Consider the following 16,230-nt stretch of genomic DNA (forward strand, 5'->3'; position numbering starts at 1 on the left):
CTGTGGTAGGCGGTGAATCCCCTTCTTCTTTTCCTCTTTTCCCTTCTAGGAGGTGAGAAGAACCTTGCAGAAATAAGTGGATCCTGCTCATCTCCATTAATATCACTCTGTGACACTGGAAAAGGTCCAGGAGGAGATGACATAAAACCCGACTCTTCAAGCTCTTAGGATGTGGCAAAAGGTTCCAAGAAGGGAGCAGGAGCTGAGGTGTGTGTCATGTTCCTGAACATATCCCAGCTGCAATAGGTAACTTCAAGGTGTCATTTGGGTTCATGATAAGAGGCTAGAAGGAACATTTTACTTTTGTCAACAGCAGCAATCATCTTTTTCTCCTCCACATTTTTCTTGCATGTTGTAGGTAATGCAGCCGAAATTGAAAAGCTCCGAGCAGGATGATATCACTTGATTTTATTTCTCCAGTTGAGTAGATTTAACTGAGGAGATTCAGAGATCTGGGGCTGCTCCTTTGGCCCTCAGATGTCTGGCTCTGGAGTCTCTAGTAAGGAGGAATCATCTGCCCTCTGTGACTCCATTCCTCTGTGTGTGTCTCTCAGCTTTCCTCCTCTCAATTGCTTTCTTTTGCTGCACTCAGAAATTCTGCAATTGAATGGGTTAATGTTTATTTCCCCCATCAGGTGTCAGCTAAGGGAGACATTTAAGAATCCAATGGATTTCCTATCAAAGTTGAAGAGGTGGATCTCAAAATTCTGCATTAAAAATCCCATTCTGTATGTTGGGATGAAGGATATCAAAGGTAGGATTACTGCAAGGATTTTACACCCGACAATGTATTAGTCTGAAAATTGAACATTCCAGGCTCTTACTGTGTTTTATTTACTTTTCCCACAAACAGCAATAGGAGCAGCAGTTTCCTTCTGGTTATCCTGGAGGTTTTCAAGGGAAAGACATTTGTTAGGTTGCCTACATTGATTTCTTCTCTCTCATTTCAATGTAAGCCTCTGAAAGCCCCAAATGGGCAATTCACACGGAGAGATTCAAAGGAGGACCATTTTTCTCCTCTTGCCCCCATCCATCCCTCCTCCCCTTCACTGCATAGAAGAGCTGAGTGAATATTTTCTGGGCTGTTTTGCTTCTTGTAGGGTGACTTGATTGACAATTAAATACATTGAGGGAAAAGGAACAAAAAAACATTATTTAAAAACCTGCTGGGGAAGGAATTTATTCTGAGGTGAGCCTGGCAGAAAGGGGGGAGGGTCCCAATCGTGAATGAAACGTGAGGAATCCCCATTTATCAGAGAGGAAATCTGGTTCTTCCGAGTGTTTCTTGGATCAGGATGTCTGTCTCTGCCTCTTGGCTGATTCTGCCTCTCTTCTCTTTCCCTCATCTTCTCCCCAACAGCAAATGTCACTCTGCATCCAGACACAGCTCATCAATGGCTCGTCCTGGACGAGGATCAGAGCAATGTCATATACAGTGATACGGAAAGGGGGGGGGGTACCATCTTCGGCCCCTCCACCAGCTCCAGGGGACTCGAGGCGATGACCTCGACAGCTCCCTAAACCCCACACTGTCGCACAAGCACCACACTGCACCCTCTGCACCCTAGTCCTGTAAATAAAGGACTTCTCTTTCCCTCTCCCTATACGGGCGGAATAAGCCCACCATCTTTCCTTCGTTTCCCTCTCGCTCCATTCTTAACGTGAGTGGACCGTGTCAAAATGTATTCCCATTGACTATAATGGCCGCGCTTTGGCCAATCAGAACCGTGCATTCGCCTTGCAGAGGTAGCTCAGCTAGCTTTGCACGCCTCATTTAACCTCCTGACAGGTTGTTGACAGCTCCCCTGCTGGGAGAACAATGGAATCGAAACTCCTGGACCCCTGAATGTATCAAAGACTGCAACAATGTATCCATTCACTTCCGACTTTGATTAGCAATATGAGAGTGAACTTGAAATAAGCTTAAACTTCTAAAATTCATATAAAATCAACCCTAGCACCGATTTCCTTCGTTCTGGTGTCAATCAGCTCAGCTCCCTTCGGACTCTACGATACCCTATTTCCCTCCATAATCTCCTAAGCGACAGGTCACGTACTCAGGAAGACCCTAATCCTGTCAGATCGTTCTGCCAAGCCCTTCCTCCGGGCAATGCCAGGTGGCAGACGATGCATATCTGGACTATTGTTCTATCACCACCGGTGCTCAGGAAGTGCTTATCTATGCATATCTCTCACTCCGCACACTGCCCCCTCCCTTCCCTGAAATGCTAATGTGTGTAACCCCACCTTTCTGTAACATATTCATGATGTAAGCTGTGAAACCCAACCTTCCCATAATGTATTCATGACGTTTATTGCACTGTATTCTGGGACTTGGAGGGAACTTTTAAAAGTTCATGTCACCCATTTCTGGCTGTTCAATCTTGCCTTGAACCTGTTGCGCAATAAACCTTGGATCTCCGCATCTTGCTCCTGTGTCCGGCTGAGCTCATTTTTCCGCTAGGACCCGCGGACTTAGTCCGACGAGCCGGGAGGCTGAGCAGACTCGCACCCGGAATTTTACCGTAACATTTGGCGCCCAACGTGGGGCGGGCGGTTCTCCCGTGCTGCTGACCGGGGGCCCCGAAATCTTCAGCCGGCTCCGGGCCGCTTTGCCCGGGAAGACCTTTTGGACCCCCGGCCATCCTCCGGGCGGTAATCAAACGTCCCAGGGTTCAGCCGGGGAGCAAAGGACATCCAGCCGGCTTCTTCGATCCCGGGATCATCATAGAAGACACGTGAGTATAAGGAAAAGGAAAACCCAGTGCACTGGTGGGAAGGGGGTGGAATCTCCTGGCAACTGAATTCTCTGCCCTCCTCTCTATCGCTCTTTCTCGCCTGTCTCTTGGTCCAGTTGCTGAGAGAGACCGTGGACTGCCGCTCGACCCGAAAGGGGGGTTCTGAGCTCTATCTCTTTTCCTCTCAAACCCTCCAGTCAGCCGCACCAATTGAGAGTCCGAAAGTAAGACGGAGAGACCCGGCTTGGAAAGACAGCCGACTCTCTGCAACGGACATCTCAGTTGAAAGCAAGGGGCTGGAGTTCTTCTTCCGAACTTCCCGAGCGCCCTTACGGAGGGGGCAGGAAGGGGTCTTGCTTTCTATCAATAATCCCAGCCGCACCGGTCGGGCCACGTAACACGTGTATCGTGCGTGAGCCCGCTTCCGAAAGCAAGGGGGATTTTCCGTCAACAAACAAAAACTCTATCAAGGGACTACCCGATCTGGCACCGCACGGCGCGGGCGTCCAGTAGGGCCCCTTTTCCTGAGATTGTAACGATAGGTAGGAGGTTGCCAGGAGGGATAGCTCAAGAGGAATTGGGCGGGATTTGGCAGAGTGGAAAGGAAAACCCCAGGAAATAGATAAGTAAGGAAGAAGAAATAAGTGAGAAAGGAAAGAATTTTAGGAAATAGGTAGAAGAGCTCTCTAAAAAGAAACCCTGTTAGGAAGTTGCCAAGCAACTGAGGATAGCATTCCCTGATAAACCCCAGCCCCCCTTTCAATAAACCTCTCTTCTTTTACCCCAGACACGCGTGAATTTAAAATGGGTACCCAAGCTTCCAAATACGAGCGGACTCACTCCGGGAGGAAGGCTTCCAGAAAGCCATCCGAATCCCAGAGAGACCCCGACTCCCCTCTCGAGGTTGTCATCTCTTATTGGAAGGCTATTCCCGGGCATAAGGTACTATCGAGACAGAAGCTAGAAGACCTTTGCAAAGAAACCTGGCCTACAGGCACAGCCTCCGCGAGACCTGAGCTACGCTGGCCAAAAGGAGGCTCTTTTAATGAAGACCGCCTACGATACCTCAAAAAGTATCTGATGGAGGAGAAGCCCCGTCAGTTAGAATACCTAGCCGCCTTCGAGACGGTCAGAGGAATGTTCCAAGTTCCGAAGGAGGCTACGAACTATCAATTGCCAATCTTAAGTCCTGCAAGGCAATCTCTACCCCCCCCGTATGAAGGATATCCTACAGATGACCATACGGAACAGACACTCATCCCCTTCTATTATAGGGGAACTACTCGACCCGCTCTAGATGAGAATTCAGACAGCGATGAAGGGACAGGAGAACCAGGAGCACAAGGGGGCATAAAACAGAGATTGCGAGCTAGAGATAAAAGGAATGTTACCACAGGAGACTCTAGTCATGCAGAGAAATCCAAAGAGACCCCGGGGACGTCTAGGGACACGGGTCCGGTAGTCACCCAGATGCCCTTAAGGGCCCTACCGATCCCACCCTTGCAGCCGGACGGACCCCCTCGGATGATATACACCCACCACCCATTCTACACGGCAGACCTGGTAACCTGGTCAAATCAAATGCCATCCTTAAGAGATGACCCGGACAAATGCCACCGCCAGGTCAGCGCCATTTTTTCAACCCATAACCCAACTTGGCCGGACGTCCATGTTCTCCTGAACGCCCTTTTTAACGAAGCCGAGAAGGCAGATATTTTAGCCAAGGCTGCAGAAGCAATTGAACTCCCGGATTATCAAACGGGACGCCCAGAAGGGGTAGAAGCACTCACGGCTCAATGCCTGCGCGTCGAACCGGCCTGGGATTACAATACTACAGATGGGATTTGGTGTTTAAAGTTATTCAAGAAAGCGATCCTAGACGGCATTAAGGCTGCTGGACAACGTACTGTTAACTGGACGAAGGTCCAGACCGTGTTACAAGGGACCAACGAACATCCGTCCGACTATTATACCAGGCTGGTATCAGCCATCAAGACCTGGGGGGGGATTGATCCAGATAACCCCCAGCACGAAGTTATAGTGAAGGGCTTCTTTAAAGACCAAGCGTGCCCTGACATTAGAAAGGCTCTGAATCTACAAATAGGGTATGATGGAAAAAGCGTCAGTGAAATCCTCTCTATTGCAAAATCTGTTTTTAACTCTCGAGATGAGAGGAAAAGAAAAGACCCCAAACCTGAAACTGAGCAGATTCTAGCCCTTAGTATGGAACCACACTCCACCAGAGGCAGAGGTTTCAGTCGAGGAAGGGGGGTCCGGGGAGGAGGACCTCCGAACCCTCATAGACCGTGGGGACCCACTACTGGGGGATGCTTTTACTGTCAAGAAGACGGGCACATAAAAAGGTTTTGCCCCTACCTCAATAATATGGCCTACGGCGTACCGCAACCTAATATGGCCCACGGGTATGGAAACCCCACACCCACCACCTATACCCCTCATACAAACCCCTCGGCCCCCTTTAACCAACCGACGCCTCCAAGTGTACCTGCTCAAACCCAAAGACCCCTACCAGGACCGAGGACTCAGATGCCCGCAATAATCCCACCTACTCACCCTTGGACAAACGCCACCGCACCACCCTTGCACCCACCTAACCAACCTCCCCCGGACGATATAGAAACCTACTGACAATTAAAAGGGGATCCCAACCAAACTCAAACTATCTGTCCGATCCTAACCTTATCTCCAGAAGACCCGTTTTGCACCATAGAGATTGACGGCCATCCTTATCAATGCCTCTTAGATACCGGAGCCACATATTCTACCCTAACGAATAGCCATTTGGAACCAGGCTCAGAGACCAGAAAAGTTATGGGACTGGATGGGATACCCCGTACTTGTCCACTTTCACGCCCATCTAAAGTTACCCTCGGACCCCTGCTCGCTGAACATACCTTCCTCTTAACCAGCAGCCCTGTAAACCTCCTCGGAAGAGACTTACTTTGTAAATTAAATGCGACAATTAAATGTTCCAAGGAGGGCATCTACCTACACATGCCCGAGGAATCTATCCCCGCATTCCAGGGAATAATAGCAGAAGAGAAAGCAGACAGGCAATCTCCAGAGCTCCCTCCAGAGTTGAAGGACTTACCCTCCTCCCTATGGGGCACCGAGTCAACATCAGTGGGCCTCCTACTCTCAGCAACTCCCGTAAAAATCACCTACAAAACTGACCTACCTTTCCCGTGCACAAAACAATATCCTTTGCCCAAGGAAGCCATCGAAGGACTAACACCCATGATAGAGGACTTCCTTGAAAAAGGGATCCTGGTTCCTTGTGCATCACCATGCAATACCCCAGTGCTCCCAGTTAAGAAACCGTCCGTAGAAGGAGCCCCAGTCCGATACCGCTTTGTCCAAGATCTCAGACTGGTGAACCAATTTGTGATACCCCGCCACCCAGTGGTGGGCAACCCAAATTCCCTCTTGAACGCCATACCGGCAGAGACTGAATGGTATACAGCTGCGGATCTATGCTCTGCCTTCTTTAGCATACCCCTAGACCCTGCCAGCCAATTCCTCTTCGCCTTCACATGGGGCCCTAGTCAGCTAACCTGGACTAGGTTACCCCAGGGGTATGTGGAGTCACCCGCGATCTTCTCAGCCATACTGCATCAAGATCTGCAGGATGTACACCTCCCTGCTGGCTCCTCCCTCTTGCTTTATGTAGACGATCTGCTCCTCTGTTCTACTAGTGAGGAAGCATGTAAAACCGACACCAAACATCTTCTTGCTGAACTAGCCCGGAAGGGACATAAGGTCTCACCAAAAAAACTACAATACTGCAGGCAAGAAGTAAAGTACCTCGGGCACATCCTAGGAGTGGGCACCCGAAGCTTAGCCACTGACAGAATAGAAGCAGTGACAAAAATTCCCCTTCCAAAAACTAAGCGGCAATTGCGGGGTTTTCTGGGCATGGCTGGCTTCTGTAGAGCCTGGATCCCAGGTTACAGTGAAATAACAAAACCCCTGTCCGCCATGACCCGCCAAGACCATCCGGACATCCTAATATGGGAGGAAAGAGCCTATAAATCTTTTGAGCGGCTAAAGCGGGAACTAAGGTCTGCCCCCGCTCTAGGTTTACCCGACTACAGAATCCCCTTCAACTTGTTCGTCCATGAACACATGGGGGTAGCCTCAGGGGTACTGACTCAGCCTTTCCGAGACCAAGAGAGACCGGTAGCATACTATAGTCTGCAATTAGACACCACCGCGAAAGGGGCAGTAAGTTGCCTAAGGGCCATAGCCGCCGCAGCAATCCTCCTTGAAAAAGCCCAAGAGACGGTCCTAGGACACGAAATCATCATTCATGTTCCCCACTCTGTCTCCACCCTCCTAACTTTGAGAGGCTGCCATCATTTTTCAAATTCCCGACTAAACAAGTATGAAGCCCTCCTATTAACACCATCAAACGTTACTATCAAACGAGTCAACTCCCTTAACCCAGCTACCCTTCTGCCTCTCCCTGAGGACGGAACCCCACACCACGACTGTGCCACCATAGTTCGACAGGCAGAAAGACCCAGGGAAGACTTAGATCATCTACCTTTGGAGAACCCGGACCTAATACTTTACACAGACGGTAGCTCAAAGGTTGTGGAGGGGGAGAGGAAAACAGGATACGCCGTGGTCACTGATTTTGAAATCTTAGAATCCAACCCAATTAACCCCCAATATAGTGCTCAAGCTGCAGAATTAATAGCACTCATACGTGCCTGTGAGATCAGCGAAGGCAAGCGGGCTACCATCTATACCGACAGTAAATACTGCTTTGGATTGGTACATACTACCGGTCAAATCTGGCTACAAAGGGGCTTCCTGACGGCAGCCGGCTCTAAAATTTCACACGCTGCCTTAGTAGAAAGGCTCCTGACTGCCATCCACCTACCGGCCGCGATCGCAGTTGTGCATTGCAAAGCACACACCCGGGGTAGGGACCCAGTATCAAAGGGTAACAGACGAGCTGACAAGGCAGCTCAATCAGCAGCACTCCGCCCCCCGAACAACGAGTCAGAATTTCAGGCCGTACAAATCCCAGCCAACATAGATCCCACACAAATTTACAAAGAAACCCCTGAAGAGGGAAAAAGCCTCTGGCGCTCTGTGGGTGCATTCGAGCAAGATGGCGTGTGGGTCCTCCCAGATGGCAGGACCGTCCTTCCAAAATCCTGGGTTCCAAAATTGGTGAGGGTCCTCCACCAACGAACACACTGGGGAAAGGGGAGGCTGGTAGAGCATGTTAAGAGGTCCTGGTACGCTCCGGGACTTGCAGTCGCAGCCACAACCGCATCAAAGAACTGTACCACTTGCAACTCCTTTAACCCCAAGCGACAACCCCGAAAGCCACCGGGAGCCAGGCCATGGGCATTCGTCCCCTTTGAAAGCCTACAATTGGACTTTATCGACCTACCACACTGCCAGGGCTTCAAACATGCCTTGATCATAGTAGATAAGCTCTCCTCCTGGGTAGAGGGATTCCCCTGTAGGAAACCCACCGCTTCTGTAGTAGCCAGAGCCCTCCTACAAGACATCATTCCTCGGTTTGGCATTCCCCGCCGCCTAGACAGTGACAGAGGAACCCATTTCACTGCTCAAATAGTGCAATCAGTGGCAAAAGCTCTACAAATAAAATGGGATCTCCACACACCCTATCACCCTCAGTCCTCTGGTCAAGTAGAGCGCATGAACCAGGAGATCAAAATACAACTGGGAAAACTCTGTAAGCTCACTGGACTGAAATGGGTAAATGCACTCCCACTAGTTCTCCATAATATAAGGAGTGCCCCTACTGGACCACTGAAACTATCTCCATACGAACTCTTATTCGGGAGACCTCCCCCTGTCTATAATACCATCTTTCCCCTCTCTGAACTCGAACTAGGGGAGGCAGAACTCACTAATTATGTCATTCAGCTTCAGACACAGCTACAACGTCTCCACCAGTACGCGGCTCTCGAAGGACAGAATCTGCCCATCGACGTCGAAGCCCACTCCTTCCATCCAGGTGACTGGATCCTCGTCAAGGTCTATCAAAAGGAACCCCTTCAACCTGCGTGGGAAGGTCCCTACCAAATCCTGCTGACTTCACCAACCGCCGTGAAAGTAGGTGAGAAAACCTCCTGGCTACATCACACGAGGTGCAAGTCGGCACCCCCCCCTCCGGAGGCGGAAGAAGACTGTGGTGACGACTTCACCTTTTCAACTCCGCCCGCTTTGCCAACTTCATACATCGACGACGAAGATCAACAGACCGGACCAGATCGGAGCCAAGATCGGGCTCAACAGACCGGACCAGATCGGAGCCAAGATCGGGCTCAACAGACCGGACCAGATCGGAGCCAAGATCGGGCTCAACAGACCGGACCAGATCGGAGCCAAGATCGGGCTCAACAGACCGGACCAGATCGGGGCCAAGGTCGGGCTCAACAGACCGGACCAGACACCGCTACATCCAACTGGACTTCCGAGATCATCCCCGACACCAACGCCATCAAACTCCGCTTTAAACGGGTTTGACAGCTCACTTTGACAGCCGCTTTGACAGCTCCATAGACTTCCGCTGGTTTTGACAGCTCACTTTGGCAGCCGCTTTGACAGCTCCATAGACTTCCGCTGGTTTTGACAGCTCACTTTGACAGCCGCTTTGACAGCTCCCTAGACTTCCGCTGGTTTTGACAGCTCACTTTGACAGCCGCTTTGACAGCTCCATAGACTTCCGCTGGTTTTGACAGCTCGCTTTGACGGCGATTTGACAGCTCACTTTGACAGCCACCCTGATACCTCGCTTTGACGATTGGCCTCGCAGCTTACCCTGACGACCCCGTGGATTGCCTCCTTCCTTTAACCCCGTGTGACTATGAACCTGGTCCTTTTCCTCCTTTTCCTCGTCACCCCGACCGGAGCATCGCCTCCCTCATCAGACCACTGCACCGGACTGCAAACGGACTATCATTTCCTCGACTACCACAAGGTCGAGACCGGAGGAAAGTCCAACCCTGACCGAATGGGGGACTTTGACTTCTGTCTCCCGGAATCCCGGACCCTTCTGCGCCATTCGCTTGTACCCCGGCTCACAAACAATGAATATTGGGAACTCTTCATCCGCGACAAAGACCTACACCGCATCGGGTCAGCTGCCCTCACGCTCGATCCAAGGTACGGAGAGCTTCGCCGGCATACACTGACTCGAACCATCCCTCCGAAAACCTGATCTTCGGATTCCAGTGCCTCCTCATGACCCCAGGACCCCGGAAGCCTCAACTCCAGGGACTTTGTCTGAGGCGGTTCTGTTGCTTGTGGGACCTTGGAGTCACCCATGACTGGAAGGGAGCCGAATACCTGGAAGGATGGCATCATCCCGTGCACCCTTCACGCCCCCCCACATGGGACAATGTCGGACCACTAAGGTGCGGAGGCATCGCCAAGGAGAGGCGACTCCTCAATACTACCGATCCTCTTCACCCAGTAGGTACTGCACCCCGACGACTCGGCACAGACCCCTCCATCCCCGGAGAAGACCTCCTCTCATCCTGGGAACAAAACTCTTACATCAAGCTTCTCAGTCAGGTGGCAAAGGAGGCACCCTACTCTGACTGCTGGATCTGCGCCCATGCACCCAGCCACCTCCAACAAAGCTTACCCCTGGTCCCAATACCAGTAACCTTGGAGCAGTTCCGCTCCGGAGACGTCACCTCCTGGAACCTAACTGCACTGAACTTAACACATCAATACCTCTACCTCACCGGACCCACGAAGGGACCCCTCTGTCGTGCCTTCACCGGAGACGGGACCTTCATCGGATCTAGCACATGTAGTTCCAATTTGGAAATCCTGTCCACCGGCGAGGTCACCGTTACCGACACCACTGGCTCCCACACCTACCCCAACCTCACCAGTGCTTGGGCCACTGTGGTAGGGCACCAACCCCATTGGAAACCCCAGCCAACGGACTCTATACTGCTGCAAGCTCTTGCCTCCGGGAGGATGGAATCTTACCTTAGCGGCTTATTCTGGGTATGTGGACACCGCGCATACACCTGGGTAAGCCCCCACATGTCGGGATCCTGCTTTGTTGGGTACATTGTTCCCGGAATCAGAGTGGTTCCGCACCTACCCCCCGGGAGGCAGAGGAACAGGAGAGAACAGAAGGGGCTGTCAGACCTGTCAGATGTCGCTGCCAATGGGGAGACGGTAGGCAGAGCCCTCTTCCCCGCTTATGGAGCAGGATCCAACCATGTGGACATCCTCCGGCTCACTGACATCCTACTTAAATTCATGCAGGAAGCCACCCAAATTACCGATTCCCTCATGTCGGAACTGTCCGAGGTAAGGCAATTAAGTTTACAAACCCGAATTGCGACAGATTTCCTGTTGTCCAGTCAGGGAGGGACGTGTGCCTTAATAGGTACCGAATGCTGCACCTATGTGACTGACCAATCTCTAAATATCACCGGACATTTAAATAATATCCATGAACTAGCAGGAAAACTAAGCGACATACAGCATGAGGGACTATCCGATCTAGACCTGTGGGGGTGGCTACCGAAGCTCGGATGGCTTCGACAATTACTTAAGGTTATGCTTGTTACTGTCCTTGCTGTTGTCCTTTGCGTCTCAATGTTCTGCTGTACTATCCACTGTGTGACTCCTTGCTGTTCTCTCTTTCGCTGTCCTAAACAATCTGCCCCTCTTTCCTTCCGAGCCTATTCCCGTTCACACAGTGCCCCTGTCTTCCCTGAATATGTGCAGATGAGACATCTAGGAGAAGGGGAGTATGAGATCACAGAAATATAGGGTGCGGAGAAAGGATTTGCAAGTTCTTACAGAACTTTAATGCAAATCTATCTCCGAATGGGGGACTGATACGGAAAGGGGGGGGGGGGTACCATCTTCGGCCCCTCCACCAGCTCCAGGGGACTCGAGGCGATGACCTCGACAGCTCCCTAAACCCCACACTGTCGCACAAGCACCACACTGCACCCTCTGCACCCTAGTCCTGTAAATAAAGGACTTCTCTTTCCCTCTCCCTATACGGGCGGAATAAGCCCACCATCTTTCCTTCGTTTCCCTCTCGCTCCATTCTTAACGTGAGTGGACCGTGTCAAAATGTATTCCCATTGACTATAATGGCCGCGCTTTGGCCAATCAGAACCGTGCATTCGCCTTGCAGAGGTAGCTCAGCTAGCTTTGCACGCCTCATTTAACCTCCTGACAGGTTGTTGACAGCTCCCCTGCTGGGAGAACAATGGAATCGAAACTCCTGGACCCCTGAATGTATCAAAGACTGCAACAATGTATCCATTCACTTCCGACTTTGATTAGCAATATGAGAGTGAACTTGAAATAAGCTGAAACTTCTAAAATTCATATAAAATCAACCCTAGCACCGATTTCCTTCGTTCTGGTGTCAATCAGCTCAGCTCCCTTCGGACTCTACGATACCCTATTTCCCTCCATAATCTCCTAAGCGACAGGTCACGTACTCAGGAAGACCCTAATCCTGTCAGATCGTTCTGCCAAGCCCTTCCTCCGGGCAATGCCAGGTGGCAGACGATGCATATCTGGACTATTGTTCTATCACCACCGGTGCTCAGGAAGTGCTTATCTATGCATATCTCTCACTCCGCACACTGCCCCCTCCCTTCCCTGAAATGCTAATGTGTGTAACCCCACCTTTCTGTAACATATTCATGATGTAAGCTGTGAAACCCAACCTTCCCATAATGTATTCATGACGTTTATTGCACTGTATTCTGGGACTTGGAGGGAACTTTTAAAAGTTCATGTCACCCATTTCTGGCTGTTCAATCTTGCCTTGAACCTGTTGCGCAATAAACCTTGGATCTCCGCATCTTGCTCCTGTGTCCGGCTGAGCTCATTTTTCCGCTAGGACCCGCGGACTTAGTCCGACGAGCCGGGAGGCTGAGCAGACTCGCACCCGGAATTTTACCGTAACAACAGAGACAAATATCTATTGGTGCCCAATAATCCTGAGAGATTCAGCTACTGGCATTGTGTGTTGGGACATCAGGGATTCACAGCAGGCAGACATTTCTGGGAGGTCGCAGTGGAAAGTGCAGAAGGGTGGAGTTTAATGGTCGCCAGCAAGTGTGAGTGGAGAAGGGGCCGCTTCAATGTAAGGTGCGGGGGAAGGACCTGGCGTGTGAGGATGGAGGAGGATGAGTACGAGGTCTCCAACTGCCATCGTTACTCTCCTCTGTCCCTGAGTGAGAAGCCCAGGAGGATTCGGGTGACTCTGGACTATGAAGGAGGATGTTTGTCTTTCTCTGATGCTTACTCAGGAACCGAACTCTACACGTTCTCAGAAGACTCATTCTATGGAGTGACCCTCCTCCCTTTCATTTGGCTGTGGGGAAGAAAAGCCCCCCTCAGCATCTCCTGGGGAGACTAAATCTGCCTCACAAGCCCGGTTGAAGTTTCTCTCCACACCAGAATGACTGAGATGAAAACATTTGCCAGTTTTGACCTTTTTGCAGAGACCTTTTGAGAGGAGTCACAATCAGCAGAAATAAGAAAAGGAACGAAACCCGGGATTTTCTCTTTCTTTCCCTTTTCCAGAATTTCAGCCTCCACTAACTTTGGCCCGCATTTCATTGCTCACCTGCACCAACTGTTAATATACACACGTATTCCTAGAAAACAGAACTGCCACTCTGGTTGCGGATTTTTTGGGGTGCGAACAGCACCCCAGAACGGATCATGTCCGCAACCAGAGGTACCACTGTGTCTCTGAATTCAGCGAAGCCTTTGACTAATTGTTTTTGGGATTGCTTCATAAATCTTTTGTATTAACCATTGGATTCTCTATATCAGGGGTAGCTGATATGGTGTCCTGGAAGATGTCGGACTACAACTCCCATCAGCCCCTACCAGCATGGTCAGGAGTCAGAGATGATGGGACTTGTAGTCCAGCAACATGGCTATGTGTGCCCTATATAAGTCACATGGAGACTTCGCTGTGGTCCCCACCTCAGTTGTGGTATACACCACTAATGAGTGTTTTTTTTTCAGAATTGGCAGGATCTCCCCCAACCCCTGGCTTTTAGTAACTGGTTTGATATACAGTGGTACCTCTGGTTACGAACTTCATTCGTTCCGAGGTCTGTTCTTAACCTGAAACTGTTCTTAACCTGAAGCACCACTTTAGGTAATGGGGCCTCCTGCTGCTGCCGTGCGATTTCTGTTCTCATCCTGAAGCAAACTTCTTAACCTGAGGTACTATTTGTGGGTAAGCGGAGTCTGTAACCTGAAGTGTTTGTAACCTGAGGTACCACTGTACTGTACTTTAATCTTTAGAAAGATGTTGTTTTCTCTCTTGCGGGTTTTTGGTGCTCTGTTAATTGTTCATGATCTTATGCTGTTTTTATGGTTTTACAATAGTTTTTTTTGAGGGGTGGGGAGGACAGCTTTTGTATTGTTTTCAAACAATTTTATTTGTATTTTATGGATTTCAATTTTTGGTTATTTGGGATGTATATGCCAGTAAAAACAACAACACAGTATTAAAGAAAAGCTCCAAAAGCTCCATTGCAAGCTGTTGAGGAGCCCCTCAACTTTTTGTGGGTGTGTATTGTGATGTGCCATTGATGCAATTATAGTGCCTTAGTCATGAATTTATGCTGGACTGTCCACACATCCAGAAGGGATGTGGGTGGCGCTGTGGGTTAAACCACAGAGCCTAGGACTTGCTGATCAGAAGGTCAGCGGTTCGAATCCCCGCAACGGGGTGAGCTCCCGTTGCTCGGTCCCTGCTCCTGCCAAGCTAGCAGTTCGAAAGCACGTCAAAGTGCAAGTAGATATATAGGTACTGCTCTGGCGGGAAGGTAAACGGCGTTTCCGTGTGCTGCTCTGGTTCACCAGAAGCGGCTTTGTCATGCTGGCCACATGACCCAGAAGCTGGCTCCCTCGGCCAATAAAGCGAGATGAACCCCAATAAACCCCGCAACCCCAGAGTCGGCCACGACTAGACCTAATAGTCAGGGGTCCCTTTACCTTTACCTTTATCCACACATCCACTGTGCTTCAGTAGCTATTCTGCAATATTTCCAGAATGTTTCCCCATTATTGGCATTTGGAAGGGCGCTCTTGGGCTGCAATGAAAGAGAAAACCCCAACAGAACATTTCTGGCATGAAAATTTATGGGATTTCAGCAGGAAGCAATTGGACATGGACTGATAAGAAATGAAAAAGTTAGGACCGCTGCAATCTTTTGGAGGCACAAAAGGCCTTGAAACTGGGATTGCATGAGTTCCCAGAGAGCACTATGTTGAGATATAATCACAATTACATAATAAAAGGAATATGTATAAATCCTGGGAGTGTTTGCATTTTGAGTTGGAGTGGGATGATTGCTGAGAGCTCCGACTCTGGGTGAATGTGGGCTGAGGATCATAGTCAAAAAAGACAAAGAAAAACCCATTCTACCCACTATTTTAATATATTCGAGGCTGGCACCCATCTGTCTTGGGAGACAATGGAGGAGTGAGCCTTTGGAGCTTAAGTCAAGCTCATGAGGTTACAGTGCCGGCTGTGGCTGTAGAGACCAATACAGTGGTACCTCGGGTTAAGAACTTAATTCGTTCCGGAGGTCCGTTCTTAACCTGAAACTGTTCTTAACCTGAGGTACCACTTTAGCTAATGGGGCCTCCTGCTGCCGCCGCTCCGCAATTCCTGTTCTCATCCTGAAGTAAAGTTATTAACCCGAGGTACTATTTCTGGGTTAGCGGAGTCTGTAACCTGAAGCGTAACCCGAGGTACCACTGTACAGGAAGGGAGAAGGGAGGAGCTGCCGTGGGAGAATCCCGCCCGCGCTGCCGGCTCCCCCTTTGCGCAAGCGCCCTCTCCGGAGCGAGCTCCTCCCGGGGACTCGGCCGGCCTGCCTTCGCCTAGGCGGGCTGCAGCCCCGGCGCCCGGGAGCCCCAGCTGTCCATCTCCATAGATGCCGCTGACCAGATCTCGCCGCGGCTGCTCCAGGAAGCTCTGCCCACTGCCGCCGAGGCGCCCGGCGGAGACGCGGAGAGCGGAGCCTCGGCGAGGCGCCGGAGCAGAGCCGCCTGGCGGTGGGACGCGCGCACGGGAAGGTGCCGGAGAAACCTAGCATTGTACGGCTGCCTGTGCCTGGGAGAGCAAGCGGGAGATCGGCAGCAGCGGAGCGGCAGCAAAGTGTTGCAGTGCAGGGAGGGTGCCGCTGCTCAGGATTGCAGCCAGCCATAACCTTTTCTCAAGATACTCCATTGCATACCCCATTCTCCCCTGTTTCCTGTTTCCGTCCCACTCCGCACAGCCAGTCTGCTTTCTGAATAGCCTCCTGTTATTATGGGCACCTGCAACAAAATGTTGCAGCGTGAAACGATCCCCGTTCACCAGGCCACTGCATTTCATTCCCGCCCCACTGGGTTTCTGTCCCCCCTCCACAATCGTCACCATTCTATGATTACTTGTCCTCCCTGC

General features: G+C 50.7%; 2 long non-coding RNA genes across 2 annotated transcripts; one reads left to right on the top strand and one right to left on the bottom strand.

The window, feature by feature from the left end:
* Positions 1–51: 51 nt before the first annotated feature.
* On the bottom strand, positions 52–15,509 carry LOC310757383. The gene is made up of 3 exons (XR_014545135.1): positions 14,778–15,509; positions 1,164–1,404; positions 52–597 (listed from the first exon to the last, which is right to left on the bottom strand). It is a non-coding gene; the product is annotated as an uncharacterized lncRNA (long non-coding RNA).
* Positions 193–1,432, top strand: LOC310757395. Its single transcript, XR_014545148.1, has 3 exons — positions 193–207; positions 636–754; positions 1,361–1,432. It is a non-coding gene; the product is annotated as an uncharacterized lncRNA (long non-coding RNA).
* Positions 15,510–16,230: the final 721 nt, after the last annotated feature.

The sequence above is a fragment of the Podarcis filfolensis genome (assembly GCF_964270895.1).
Source record: "Podarcis filfolensis genome assembly, chromosome: 2".
In the NCBI taxonomy this organism is placed as follows: domain Eukaryota; kingdom Metazoa; phylum Chordata; class Lepidosauria; order Squamata; family Lacertidae; genus Podarcis; species Podarcis filfolensis.